General features: G+C 37.6%; 1 long non-coding RNA gene across 1 annotated transcript in view; it reads left to right on the top strand.

The window, feature by feature from the left end:
* LOC125697139 (uncharacterized) overlaps positions 1–10,885 on the top strand; it is a 35,926-nt gene extending 25,041 nt beyond the window's left edge. The window contains exon 3 of the long non-coding RNA XR_007378691.1: positions 9,993–10,885. This is a non-coding gene — a long non-coding RNA (uncharacterized LOC125697139). The remainder of the gene's footprint in view (positions 1–9,992) is intronic.
* Positions 10,886–12,909: the final 2,024 nt, after the last annotated feature.

Raw genomic sequence — 12,909 nt, 5'->3', positions numbered from 1 at the left:
AAGTATTTCTGATTTAAAAAAAAAAAAAAATTGGCAGCATCTCCTCTATACTGGACAAGATAAGGTGATAAATTATCTTTGGGATGAGATAGTGGTTTGAAGGTTGTATGTAAAAAAAAAAAAAAAAAAAAAACCAAAAAAAAAAACAGGAATTGTAATCTAATTCTTTTGAACAGTGAGAATAAAATCCTGATAATTAACAGTTTATAACAAAATGACATTTGATGGTAGCTTTAATACTGTGTTTAAAAAAAAAAAAATAATGCCTCACGATCCAGCAAGCTGAAGTTTATTATGCTGCTAATAAAGAAACACACAGAAACAGCTGTTGCTCTAGAGATGTTGCAGCTTAAATAAGGAATAAAATTGATGGTGCACTAACAAAAATTTAGATAAGGTCTTTATAGAGGAATTTTAGAAGTCAAAAATCTCAGAAAGTAGAGAGGGAAGAGATTGGAAGAGACTCCAGGCCTTCATTGCAATGTGCCAAAGGCATCAACAATGGGCTGGGAGTTGAGAGCATCTGGGTAGGTTACTTTTGAGGGACAGCTTCTCCCCTGTGTCAGTGAAACATGTGGTAAAACAAATGGGAATTCTGGTGGTGGGGTCTAGAGAGGCTGGTTTGACCAACCACTGAGTTTCATGGGGCACATCAAAGAAGCTAGAGTTGTAAATTTTGTGTGTGCTGTTCATTGAGGGTGTGGGAGCTGCTGGATCATTGTACTAAAGGAATCATGACAACAGCTGGCTTGCGGTTACAGGAGGAGCTCTGTACTCCTAGAGGTAGGACTGTAGAGAGGAATTTTATGGGAGCTACCCAATGCATGAACGTCAGCCTCTAGGCTGAAAGAGAAGGATTTTTCATTCTCCAGTTTTCCCCAGCTCTTGCTTTTGAGTTGTTCCTTCTGTATGTTAGATAATAATTAGAATAATTGCTACAAGACCTCTGAACTCTGCATACTGCTATGAAGGATGACAAAAGACTTCTCATTCTTGCTTGGGTTGGCCAGAATCCATTGGGTTTTCTGCCTGCCTTGAATCATGGCTCTGACAGGATAAAATGACATTTCTTGTGACTACTGTGATGTAATATGGGAGCAAAGGTGTTCACACTTCAGCTTTGTCTGGTTTGGCTCCTGCGTCTTGCTGCTTTAAGAATCAGTGAGGAGTGAATTTGTGGAGGGGAGTGCAGCCAGGTGGGGGAGAGAGCTGAGTTGGGTGCTGCAGTGCTGCTCTGAATCTGTGGTAAGTGCTTCGTTTGTCAGGCTGTGTGCTTGTGAGCAGTTCAAACCACACAAATGTAGCGGAAATAAAGGATTTTGTGTAGCTTAAAGAGATTATTTTTGTCACCAAACAGTGCTTGTTACAAAATATATTAGTGCTGTTCAATGCATCAGAATAATTAGTTCAGTCTGTTAACTGGTGTATTTCATCCAATACTTTACTCTGCATTTGCTGACAATACAATTACAAAAAATTACGAAATAACTGAAAGAACAATGCAAATATGATTGTCTGCTTGCTGTTTCCTCTACTATGGCAGTTTGCCAAAGATGACATGCTTCACTAAATGTCACTAAATATTATGTGCTTAGGACTTAATTATGCCTTTAAGGCATTGGCCCTTTCAGGAAAGAGACTGGATAAAATAGCTTCCTTGAGTTCTCTGAGCCATGCACAGCCTGAGAAAATGCAACTGCTGGCAGCATGGTGGGAAATCGGAAAGAACACTGATTGTCTATTTGAAAGGACAGAGCATATGTGCTTGCCCAACACCTTCTCAGCTCTTCTGATGAGTTAGCTATCTTGCTGCTCTGGGTGTTAAACAAATCTCTTAAAGCTGTGTCTGCATCTGTAGCCTCAAATGCTCTTTCTGTCCTGTTGTCTATGCACTACAATGGGAAGGTAAGTGCCAGACTACGAGATTTTTTTGGATAATTTTTTAAAATCCGCTTCACAAGCTTTTTCTAACAGTCACTGCAAGCCATAAAATGTGAAGGGATCAGCCTACACCAGAGGATCTTGCTGGCCTCCCTAAAGAGAGAGACTGATCCAGGACACAAATAGAGCAGAAGGGACAGACAACTTCATCTTCATGGTAAAGCAAGCAGCACACAGGAAAACTTTTGCCCTTCCTTCTGTCCTTCCTTTTAGAGCTCAGGGTCTTCACAAACCTTCATGTGTTATCCCTCCTACTCACTAGTCAGCCCACTATTCTGGCTGGGTGTTCATTGGGACCCACAAGCAGTGGTGCCATGCCACAGCTATGCAGACCCTCTGTAAACATTAGGGACATGGTGAGAGGATGAGTGAACAAAAGAATGGAAGAAGGAAAACAATCTTGTAGGTACCTAAGCAGCATGCTTTTTGTTAGCTATCTGCATTCACACTTGTTTTAAAAGTGGGAAACAAATAAAATCTTCATTTTTAGAAGCAAAGCTTCAATCCAGTTATTGTGACCTATGAGGGTTGAGGACTTAAAGGTATAACTTATCATGGATGCTCAGTTAGTGGTTAGATCTGCACCTGTGCAGGAAAATGTTTATGAAATTTTTTGATGCTGATGAAGTATGAAAATGATAATAAATGTTAACTCTTAATAATAGTAATTAAGATAATGTGATTCTTCTTTCTTTCCCAGTGAAAAGGGCTGGCAGCTTTGAATTCTTGAAAAGAATGCATTTCATAGCATATCTATAAATTTCAGAATATGTACATTTGGAGGTAACCCCTGGGAGCACAACAAAACCAGGATTATATTGTGCTGTGGAATTATGTAGGATGCAGTTGTCAATTTCGTGACTCCATTTTTTTCTCCTGTCAGCTTATTACTGTGTAGTAGCCATTCTCCTTAGTATTTAATCTTCTTTTAGAGGCTTTTTTTTTTTTTTTTTAGAAAGTACTTTTGAAACCATCACAGGTGTGAGACAGTTGTGCTATCAGTTGGTCTGGATTTCTTAAAAGCTGTGTGTTGCATTGTTGACTTCAGGCTTTCGTCTCTTTAATAGTATTTGAATTTCAAAATCTTCATAATATCCAGGTTACAAGTGCAACTGCTTAAACTGGATAATTTTTCAGCGTCAAAATATCCTCTTCCAGCCCTTCTTCTCAAAATCACTGTGCTGAGTAACAGTTCTTAAGTTCAAGAATCACCTCCAGCAGTCACCTTTTCTCTGCCCTTTTCTGCCAGTTTTAATGTGAGCTTTCCTGCAGGTCTTCACTCTGTCTATACTCATGGCCTGAAGCTTTGAAGAAATTCCATCTGTCCTTAATAGTGTTTACTTCCTGGCCTTAGTCAATGACTTTGCCTCCTCACCAATTTCACACCTTCTGTCCAAACTTCTTTGACAGCTTGTCTCTGCCATTCATACATGTACAGAACAAGAGATTCTTGCAGCAAATCCTTTCATCCTCACTCTGTATTTTCCTCAAACACATCTGAGTTTAAATGCTATAGCATAAAAGAATGTAAGCAACATACTGTAGTCACAAGCACTGCTTTGCAAACAAAAGTCAGCAGAGTTCTAACAAATGGGGCATTAAGATCTGCTGTTTACATGAATTGTTTGGCTTTACTCTGGACTTTCACGGAGAAAAATGTTCCGGAACATTAATGTCTTCCTTGCTGAAGTATGTGCAAACAAACACATTGTAACTTTCTGCCTTCGGTGATATACAAAGCACTAAGTTTACAATGATGTGTATCTTTTTAATATGAAATTTAGCTGTGTTAAAATATTATTCACTCTGTATTTTCCCATTCTACTGGAAATGTCTGTCCGATCTCTGCTTGGAATTGAAGTGCTGAATGATTTCATTATCATGGTTACTTGTGGAATACCAAAAATGTCTTTGTTGGTATAAAGACATTTTATGAACTTGCTATGTTGTTCCTCTTTTCTTGCTAAGTGCATCTCTGGACAGTAGCATATAAGTTTTAAATGTCTTATAGGAACTTAGGCTGAATCCAGAAGAATAGTGAGGGAAATTGTCAGGTTATCTTTTTGCCAAATATTTTGTTTAATGATGCATATTTAATGACAGTTCACTAAATAATATATTCAAATCTGTATCTTGTGCTTATGGCCTTGTATTCATGCTGTTTCATTGCTACTGGTTCTCTTAGGATAGAGAAAAGTCTGTTTTCAGAACTGTCAATTCCAAATGATGCAGTGGGACTTAATAATAAGGAGCAGAGTATTCCTGGTCCCTCTGAAAAATACTGAAATTGTGCCAATTGTGCAGGATGTATTCTCTCAGTGTTTAGGTGAAATGTAAGAAAACGCTTGCTAAAAGACTTTCAGTTTCCTATGTAGTATATTTCCTATGTAGTAGTTTCATAGAATTTATTATGTGCCTCACAGTGACTTAAAAGCAAGCTAATAAATATCCCAGTTAATCACCTATTGAAACTACAAAGTGAAATACACAGGAACCATGAAATTTCAGAGTTCAAGCTGTCTGAGATCTTAAATTGGTGTCGTAATATATGGTATGATAGTTCTGATCTTTCCTCCTTTGTTTTCTGCTCCTTGCCCAATTTCTGCATTACTTAATGCTTTCCATGAATTGTTTCTTTTGTTGCATTTAAGTGTATTTTCACATGCATTAACTACTTGCTGTTCCTACCCTATGTATTAACATATGCCTTTATCCTCACATCTATTAGGGGTTACAGTGTGTGCGTACAAAAGAAATGTTAATAAATGCAGGTACTACCTGCATTTCATATGTGAACATCAGGGATACTAAAACTTCCTTAAGTTTTAAGTAACGAAGGCTCAGTTTGGAAGAGGTTTGTAAAATTCTTTGTACAGAAACCTTTTTTTTTTAATTATAGGTTGGCTATATGAATGGGTGTATTCTGGAAATCTATCTGTAAGTAACAGGTGCTACTCAGTATAGTCAGAGCACAAAGGAGGAAGGGCTGATGAGGGAAATTAATGGTGTTTCTGTGCCCAGAGTGCAGTGGAGGTGGGTGCATTTATATCAGACAGCCATGGTAATAGTTGCACAAGCAAAGCTATCCTGCCTGCTTTTGGCTTTTTAAAAAATGTATTATACTTGTATGCTCTTGGATATATCTTAAGAAGCTAGAAAACTTTTAAAAAATTCTACCTGTGAATGAATTATTTTGTAAAAGTAAACAGGAAGACTCAAATATCAAGATTTGCAGTGCAGAACAGTACAGTTAGAACTACAGGAGCAATCTGATAACGGTACCAAACTGACTGTGAGGGTCAAGTGCTAAAGGAAGATTAAATGAGCTTTTGCCATTGATTTTTGTAACACAGGAATAAGGGAAATTGGGGCTCCTAATTTAATGTAAGATTGTGCGACACTGTAGGTTCCATTACAATTTTTGTTCCTGCTGCTGTAGTTTCCTCGTTGCTTACATCTACTCAGGGCCTTTCTGCTCACAGTGCATGCCTTCTATTAAGGTAGTTTCTCCTATGTTTTATGCCAAAACACCTGTATTTTCCATAGTACCTGTGTTTTTTTCCACAACCTAGTTCTCTGCCAAAGCAGCCTGGACATCTTTCCTCATTCAGTTTCTTGTTTGCCTAAAGACTTTCTGCATATTCTTCTGTCTCTGCGCTGTGCTTATGTCAAGAAAAGAGACAAAATATGCTGAGTGCTCTCATCACTGTTGAAGCATTAGAGCTTTTTCAAAATAAACTTAAGGAAAAAAGACCTCAGGCTCAGCAGACAATAGCATAGACAATTTCATTCAAAAATTGCATGTCTGGGGTGGTCAGGTAAATACAGATTATTGGAGTGGAAAGTTTGGATCAGGATTAGTGGTAAGCCTCATCCTCTGCTTTAGGATGCTTCCATCCTAAAGCAGTATTTTCACCTTCAATTTTATGTTGCAGTCACTTGAAGGCCTGAGTCTATATCGCTGCAGGAAAGGGAATACACATGCTAAATCATAATTTTATGCTCAGACTGTTTTTTAAACAATTGCCATGACAATGTGATACATGATTTGTGCTGTGGATGCCCTAGATGAAATATAGGGTGAAATACAATGCACTTCATTGCTATTTTACTAGTAACAGTAAAATACAGTAGATGTCTTCACTGGATCAATCAGTTCCTTCCATTCCTGCCCACATTCATTGGGCCCTCTTATTGGAAGCTGCTTGCCCAACCCCAAAATCTGTACCATCAGTCATTAGTAGTGGTACAGAACTGAATTGCAAGATGTTCTTTTGCTTTACTTTACATTCATTTTTTTGAATTTGTCTACTGCTGGCGATGGTAGTGATAGTAGATTTATTTTCTAACATTTTATTTTTTGAGAACCTCCCCTTTTAATTCTTAAGTGGTGGAGATGGTCACTTAAATGCCTGTTTGTATTAGCATTTATTATTGTGACATTAATCTCACTAACAACTTATAATTTGTGGAAACGTCTCATTATTTCACTAACACATACAGCGTATTGGAATATATTTTTCAGTGAAGCTGTCAACTGAGCAATAAATTTTTATTTAACAAACTGACAAAAAGTTCCTATTCAGAGCTGCCATGAGATGCAGTATTACAGACAACACTGTCTCAATTTGTGCTAGCTGTAAATCTAGTTTTCAATAGGAACAGGCTAGAGATAAACTTGGAGCATTGTGTCAGCTGATGGAAAATGGAAACTGTTATCTTTCTCCGAAGTAGCAGTGACAAGACCTGATAGCAAAGGGCAGCCCCACAAAATGATTAATCACTTAAAAGGCCAGAAGGATCCATTATTATCACATACAAGCCATAACACTTCAGCAGGTAAATCCTAGTTAGAAACCAAATTGTATCTTTAAGAACTGACAATCATAAAGCATCTACCACAATTAATATAGATGCCCAACAGTACTTATAAAGCAGACAACAGTTTCAACATCCAGTACTATGACTAATTTGCTGATTAAGTATGAGGTCTTTGTTTTCATTCCTTATTTAGTTATGTGGAACTAAGTTTTCATAGAATCATTTGAATTGGAAGGAATCTTTGAAGGCCGTCTGCAATGAACAGGGACATCCACAGCTAGATCAGGTTGTTCAGGGCCTGATCTAGCCTGACTACTTTGCATGTCTCCAAGGATGAGGCATCCACCACATCTCTGGGCAACTTGTTCCTGTGCATCACCTGCGGTTTTCTTCCATCACTCTCAAAGATTCTGAGAAAATATTGGTAGACCTCCTTGCACTAGAAGTGGCTAAGTTCTGTGATCAGACTACCAGCAGTACAACCCCTCTCAGCCTGGCAGAGGCACAGTCTGATATTTCGGGTGGAATGACAGCACTTTTTCCCAAGTAGAAAAATTGCTATTTTTACTGGAAGGTAATTAGGATTCAGAGGTAATTATTTTAAATATTCTATATCTGATTACCACTGAAATTTGTACTGATGTAAATGATTATCTTTAATAATTAGAAGTATTATGGTCAGCAAAAAAAGAACATAGTTAGTTGCAAATAAGTCAAACTATCTGATCTTTTGTTCTATTGTTTTGTAATACTTTTCAAAGTAAGTAAATGCCTGCAGAATGCATTGGTGGTATAGAATCAGAGCCAAAAGGATATTTTTGTGAAGGGACTTCTTGAAAGGAGTAATAGAATTTATTGTTGTGGGAGGATGGTACATGCCTTTTTTCATGGAAATCACTTTTTCTTCACCTTCTTAAAATAACATTTTTTACAGTAAGAAATCAAGATGGCTTTCAACATTGAAAATCCGTCATGAGACACTTATAAAGATCTGCATTTTAAAGGAAACAATTCAATTTTACTGAAATAATGTCTTGACCTGGAATATTTTCCAGAAGCCAGTGGGATAGGAAATGGTAACCCCATGTGGTAACAGCTGTTGGAGCAATGCTTGCCTAAGACAAAAATAGTTTTGGCATCTGCTGTGTTTATCTAGCAGGGCTATACTCTGATTAGGAGAAAGAGGACTGTGAAGCTGTGGAGCAGCATAGTGGTATGAGTTTTACCTAATGAATGCAGGTTCTTCAGCTTGCATGGCGAAGGCAGCTCTTCTGTCTGAATGGATGGGTAACTGGATCAGGAGTTCTTCTCGGTGAACCCAGTTCAGCACTAGGCATGGCAAGACTGCCCCTGATACTTGCTAGCCCACAGCTGGTAGATTCAAGATGAGTTTTCAGCTTTTCTGTTTCAGCACTGCTTTTGTGGTTCCTGCACAGTGGTCAACATTCAGGCCTAAGATTGGCTACACTCCCATCCCCTTGCAGGGGAAAAAAGAGGGAAAAATCACCCAAACTGTTCTAAAACAATGGGAAGTTTAAAATGCAAAACAAAACTCAATTTCTGTCATATCCTGCTGTAACTCAATTGCAACACAAGTAGAATTGAGATTTTCTTTCCCCTTCTTCCATCCTCCCTCCCTCCCTTTGCCTCATGATGTGGAGAACAAGATCTTGTTGCTCTGCCTGTTTCTCTGCCACATTTGCCTCCAAAGGCACTCCCTCTTTTGCATTGGCAGAAACATTCACCTGGCCTGTTTTGAGTTGGATCTGTTGATTCAACAATGAACAGCCAGGGTACAGGTGAGGAAGTGACTACACTTTTTTTTTTCTAGTAGCTTGGCCTTAAACTACTTTGAAGCTGCTGTAAGAGCATATATTCATAAATGTGAGTTTACAGTTCTTTGGAAATTAGAGTCAGAAGAATACTTGGAGGAGAGAAGCTCTTTGTGTATGAGAGAGAGATGGCATTTTACTGAGTCTTAATAGTGCTACAAAAAATATTTTAATATTTGGTATGGAGTAAATACTGTATTCTTGTTTCCCTTCTCTAAATATGGGTGGAAAAGGAAACAGTTCTATTGACTAAGATATTCAATAAATTAGACAAGAAGTCTGATGTAACAGTTGTCAACTGCAATTGGCCCATGACTTCAGTCTTAGTGAGAAACCATTTTAATTCTACTTTGACTGCCTTTCTCTTCTGCTAACTCTCGCCTTGCTTCATCCATCTGTTGCGCCCTTTCATTCCTGAAGATCTTTCTTTTTTCTGCTCATAAGAGCAGTGATCCTTTAGTGTATGATTATGAAATGCTGAAGATAAGAGGGCCTTCATCTTTGCCTGGGGCTTCTGCCTTCCTGCATTGACATTTTCTGTGAGATGCAGAGTCTGTCCAGACAGGGATAATCTCTGCATGTGGAGCCCAGTTAATGAAAGATATGAAAATAAACTATGTTCACCAAGGACATACCTTAAACTGAGCCAGGGCTGCAAATGAAAGCATTCAGGCATATGGCTTGTGAACTTTTCTGAGCGTCCCCATTAGTAAAATAACAGATGTGCCATGCCTGACTTAACAGTGCTTGATATAGAAGATGATATAAGAGAAGGGAAGTCTAATAGAAAACATAGAAAAAAATTTCAATCTTCAAATTAATTTTTATACATAAACACAAATGAAGCTTTCATTAGAAATTCAAGACATTTTTAATGGCAGTAATGATACTTTAGAGTGCATTTCAAATTGAAAACTGATAAGTCTAAATCAAATAGGAGTATTTATAAATATTCTGTAAACATGAAATTAAGTTTTAGGGGGGAAAAAAAAAGCTAACGGATGTGAGGCAAGGTTTTCTTAACTGTGAGATTGAAATACAGTCCAGAGTAATTCTTGCCTTTTTATCAGTGTTGTTTAGCAACTGATCTTAGTATGTGTATATTCAGCTCTTTCTTTACTTCAAATGCTAATTCTCTCATAATTGTAAATTTCAGTTTTTCTCCTCCACCCTACTGTAACAGAAATCCTTTCAAACCATGAGTAAGTTTTACTAGCAAATGTCTGTCATAACTGGATTGCTTAACTGGTAAATAAATTCCCTGATGTCCTATTTTAATTGACACTTGAACTGTGCTGTCAGCCAAGCTGGTTTCCATATCTTAGTGTGCCTCTGTGGGAGAGATCAGCTCTGACAGTGCTGAAGTTTTTTACACCTTGTATTATTTCTTTCTTGCAGGAAGCTGGGTTTCTGTTTAAATTGCCTTTTGTAATAAATGAAGAAAGGTTGGTCATTGGTAGCAGTGCTGGAAATCCTAAGTCACCTTCAAGAACAACCTGGAAAAAAGAACAGCAGATCCACAATTATGGATCTACTTTGGGTAGGGGTGCAGCCTGGTCCTTGATTAGCTGAAAGGAATCAAGCTGCTCCTCACAGCAGCGTTCAGTTATCCACTCAGTGTCTCTGTAGGTTTTGGATTTGGGGAGAAAGCAGCATGTTTCTCTGTTTCCTCTGATAGACATCAACAATCAAATACAATTTACTGTTTGTCTACTTTATTTTTTACTAGGTTTTTGAAAAACTTGTGGATTTGTGAAGAAGGGTGAATTTCTTCAGAGAGCTATAGACTTTTCTTACCATGAGGAATTTTGCGTAACGAATTAACCAGTAGCTATTCTGTTCTGCCAACAAGTTAAAGCACATCTCAGAATAATTATGTCTTTTAGATGCTACAGATTGTTTCCATGATTTGTGCTCATGAGATTTGTGCTCATGACATTTGTGCTCATGAGCTCTGGACAGATTTGGCCCCAATATGTCTGCATTTATCTCTTGTGTCTGTTTCCTCATAAATGTTAGGAATAGAAGATTTCTGTAGTTGTGATTAGCAATTTGGGAAAGAGGCCCTTACCTATCCAGATATGTTCTTTTAGCAGTGTGGGGGTATGGCCAGCACACAGGCACAGTCATGATCTTTACTGTTGAGGTGCATTTGCCCCATACTGAATGCAGTGCTATGTGTTACAGCCCCTTTCTTTTTTTTTTTTTTTAATACATTGGAAGAGAATTTATAAATCAGAAGCCTTTGTGCTTAATCTCCTTAAATGTCATTCAATGACTGTAATGTACATTTTAATAAACACATGATTTCATCAGGTAATCTTGTGGAGGACATTCTTATGAAATTATGACCAACTACACATTCAGCTGCACGTTCTGTGCTCTGAATTGGACCTGGTGTGCTGCTGAATGGCAGCATTAGGGAAATAACCTTGCTTGTAGTGATGATGAGAGCTTTGTGTGTACTGAAGATTGTGTTAATGAATACATGCTTAAATCTTCCAACCACGAAAAAAAATTGGTGTTGGTTATTACAAAAAGGAAATTAGAGGTATAGAAGCATAATAGTGAATTTTAACCAGTGAAAGTCAAATTAAGTTGACTTATGAATCTGCTGAGCAAGATGCGTTCTTTTTCCCCCAGCCCTATTTTGCAATTTTGACTTAACACTTGCAGTATAACATCGCCATGCAACAATATTTTAATATTCTTTGTTTTCCTTGAAATAGAAAGAACTACAATCAGTAGGCAGCATGGCAAGCTAAACAACTGTCTCCTAAATTGATTTTAATGCAGCAAGGTATCAAGTGCAATGATACTGTAATGGCTCCGAAATGATTTGTTCGTATGATGTCTTGAAGTACAAAACTCTGCTGCTTGTATCATGATGTCTTTTTTTAACTGGGACCTGATGGTTTGATGTTTTGAAGTGGCATTGCAGTAAAAACAATTACATTAAAATTTTGTTTCTTAAAAAAATATATCCAATCTGCTACATCGTGTACGTAACTTTCTTATCCTGTCAACCTGATGCAACTAATGATATCAGTAAAACTGCTCAGAATTTTAAGAGTTACCCTCTTAGGCAGATCCTGATCCTACAAAGCTGAGGAATTTTTTGGAGGAAAAATACATTATCTGTTTTATGTGTTTCTTCTTGTTACCTCTAAATAGAATCACTAAAAATGAAGCTATCCACTTATGCATTATATCTTTATGCCCACACTACATCACCTAAAGAATTCTTTCAGCAGAGACATAAAGAATAGAATTTTCTTCTATTTCCAGAAGAAAATCAGAAAGAATGCTAAATCCATCAGTTATAGGTTGTTCATCATGTTTACACAAACATACCATCAGGAAAATGTACCGTGCAAGGTATCCTCTTCAGCATTGGAGATATTCTCTGGGAAAGAGGGCAATCTGACATTTCTTACTTAGGCTTGCATCTGTTGCAGTACATTGTAACCATGTTGTGACTTTCTGATTATTGGACCAGAAAAATAGGTGTTAATGTTGTGTAATTCCATTGGGGAAAGTAGGCTTTTAAAATTTACATTTCTCTTTCCATTTTTAGTGGGGCTTTTTTTTTTTTTTTTTAAACTGAGAAATTGTCTTTCTTTTGAGGAGCTTACTGCAACTTCAGAGAATGTCAAGACATCACAAAGACTTTTCTTTTGTGATCCCTTTTGTTTATTTATAAAAGATAGCTTAATGGAATTCATTCTTTCCAACTTGCACATTTATTTAAAAGTCGAAATCTAGCTGCCAAGCAAAATAAACACAGCAGGGTAAGCTGCTGTGGAAAAACAAGGCATCAATATGTAGTTTCACTGAGCTGACAAAGTGAAATCATAATATTAACCTAATAATAGCTTTGTGGAAAGCCAATCATAACACCATTATTTAAATACTGTAATAGATTTTGAATCACAATAAGCCTCATGAGATAAATTCTTTGCTACAGAGATTCATGTTTTCCTCTTCACTTATAGACTAGTAATTTATAAATCAAAGATTTACCTTGTAGTAAAGCGGGTAAGGCAGCTAGTCTTGTCCTAAATGGTCTTCTGCATCCTTGGCTGTCTGATGCAGTCAGATCTGGTGGCAGTGACTCAGCTGACTCACTGGGGAAGTTGTGCTCTGCAGCTGCCCCTGGTATGTTCCTCATGGTGATCCAGAGTCAGAATATCTGGGTTCACAAAAGAAGGGTCTTTGACCTACGTTCACAGATGATTCCATTCTTATGATACCTTGAGGAGCGTATCTGCATTTCGTACAGATCTTCAGTGATCTCCTGCTGTGGAGAGGTGGT

The sequence above is a fragment of the Lagopus muta genome, chromosome 8 (genome assembly GCF_023343835.1).
Source record: "Lagopus muta isolate bLagMut1 chromosome 8, bLagMut1 primary, whole genome shotgun sequence".
NCBI classification, from domain to species: domain Eukaryota; kingdom Metazoa; phylum Chordata; class Aves; order Galliformes; family Phasianidae; genus Lagopus; species Lagopus muta.
Note: the sequence above shows the minus strand (reverse complement) of the source record. Positions and strands in the feature narration are given on the sequence as shown.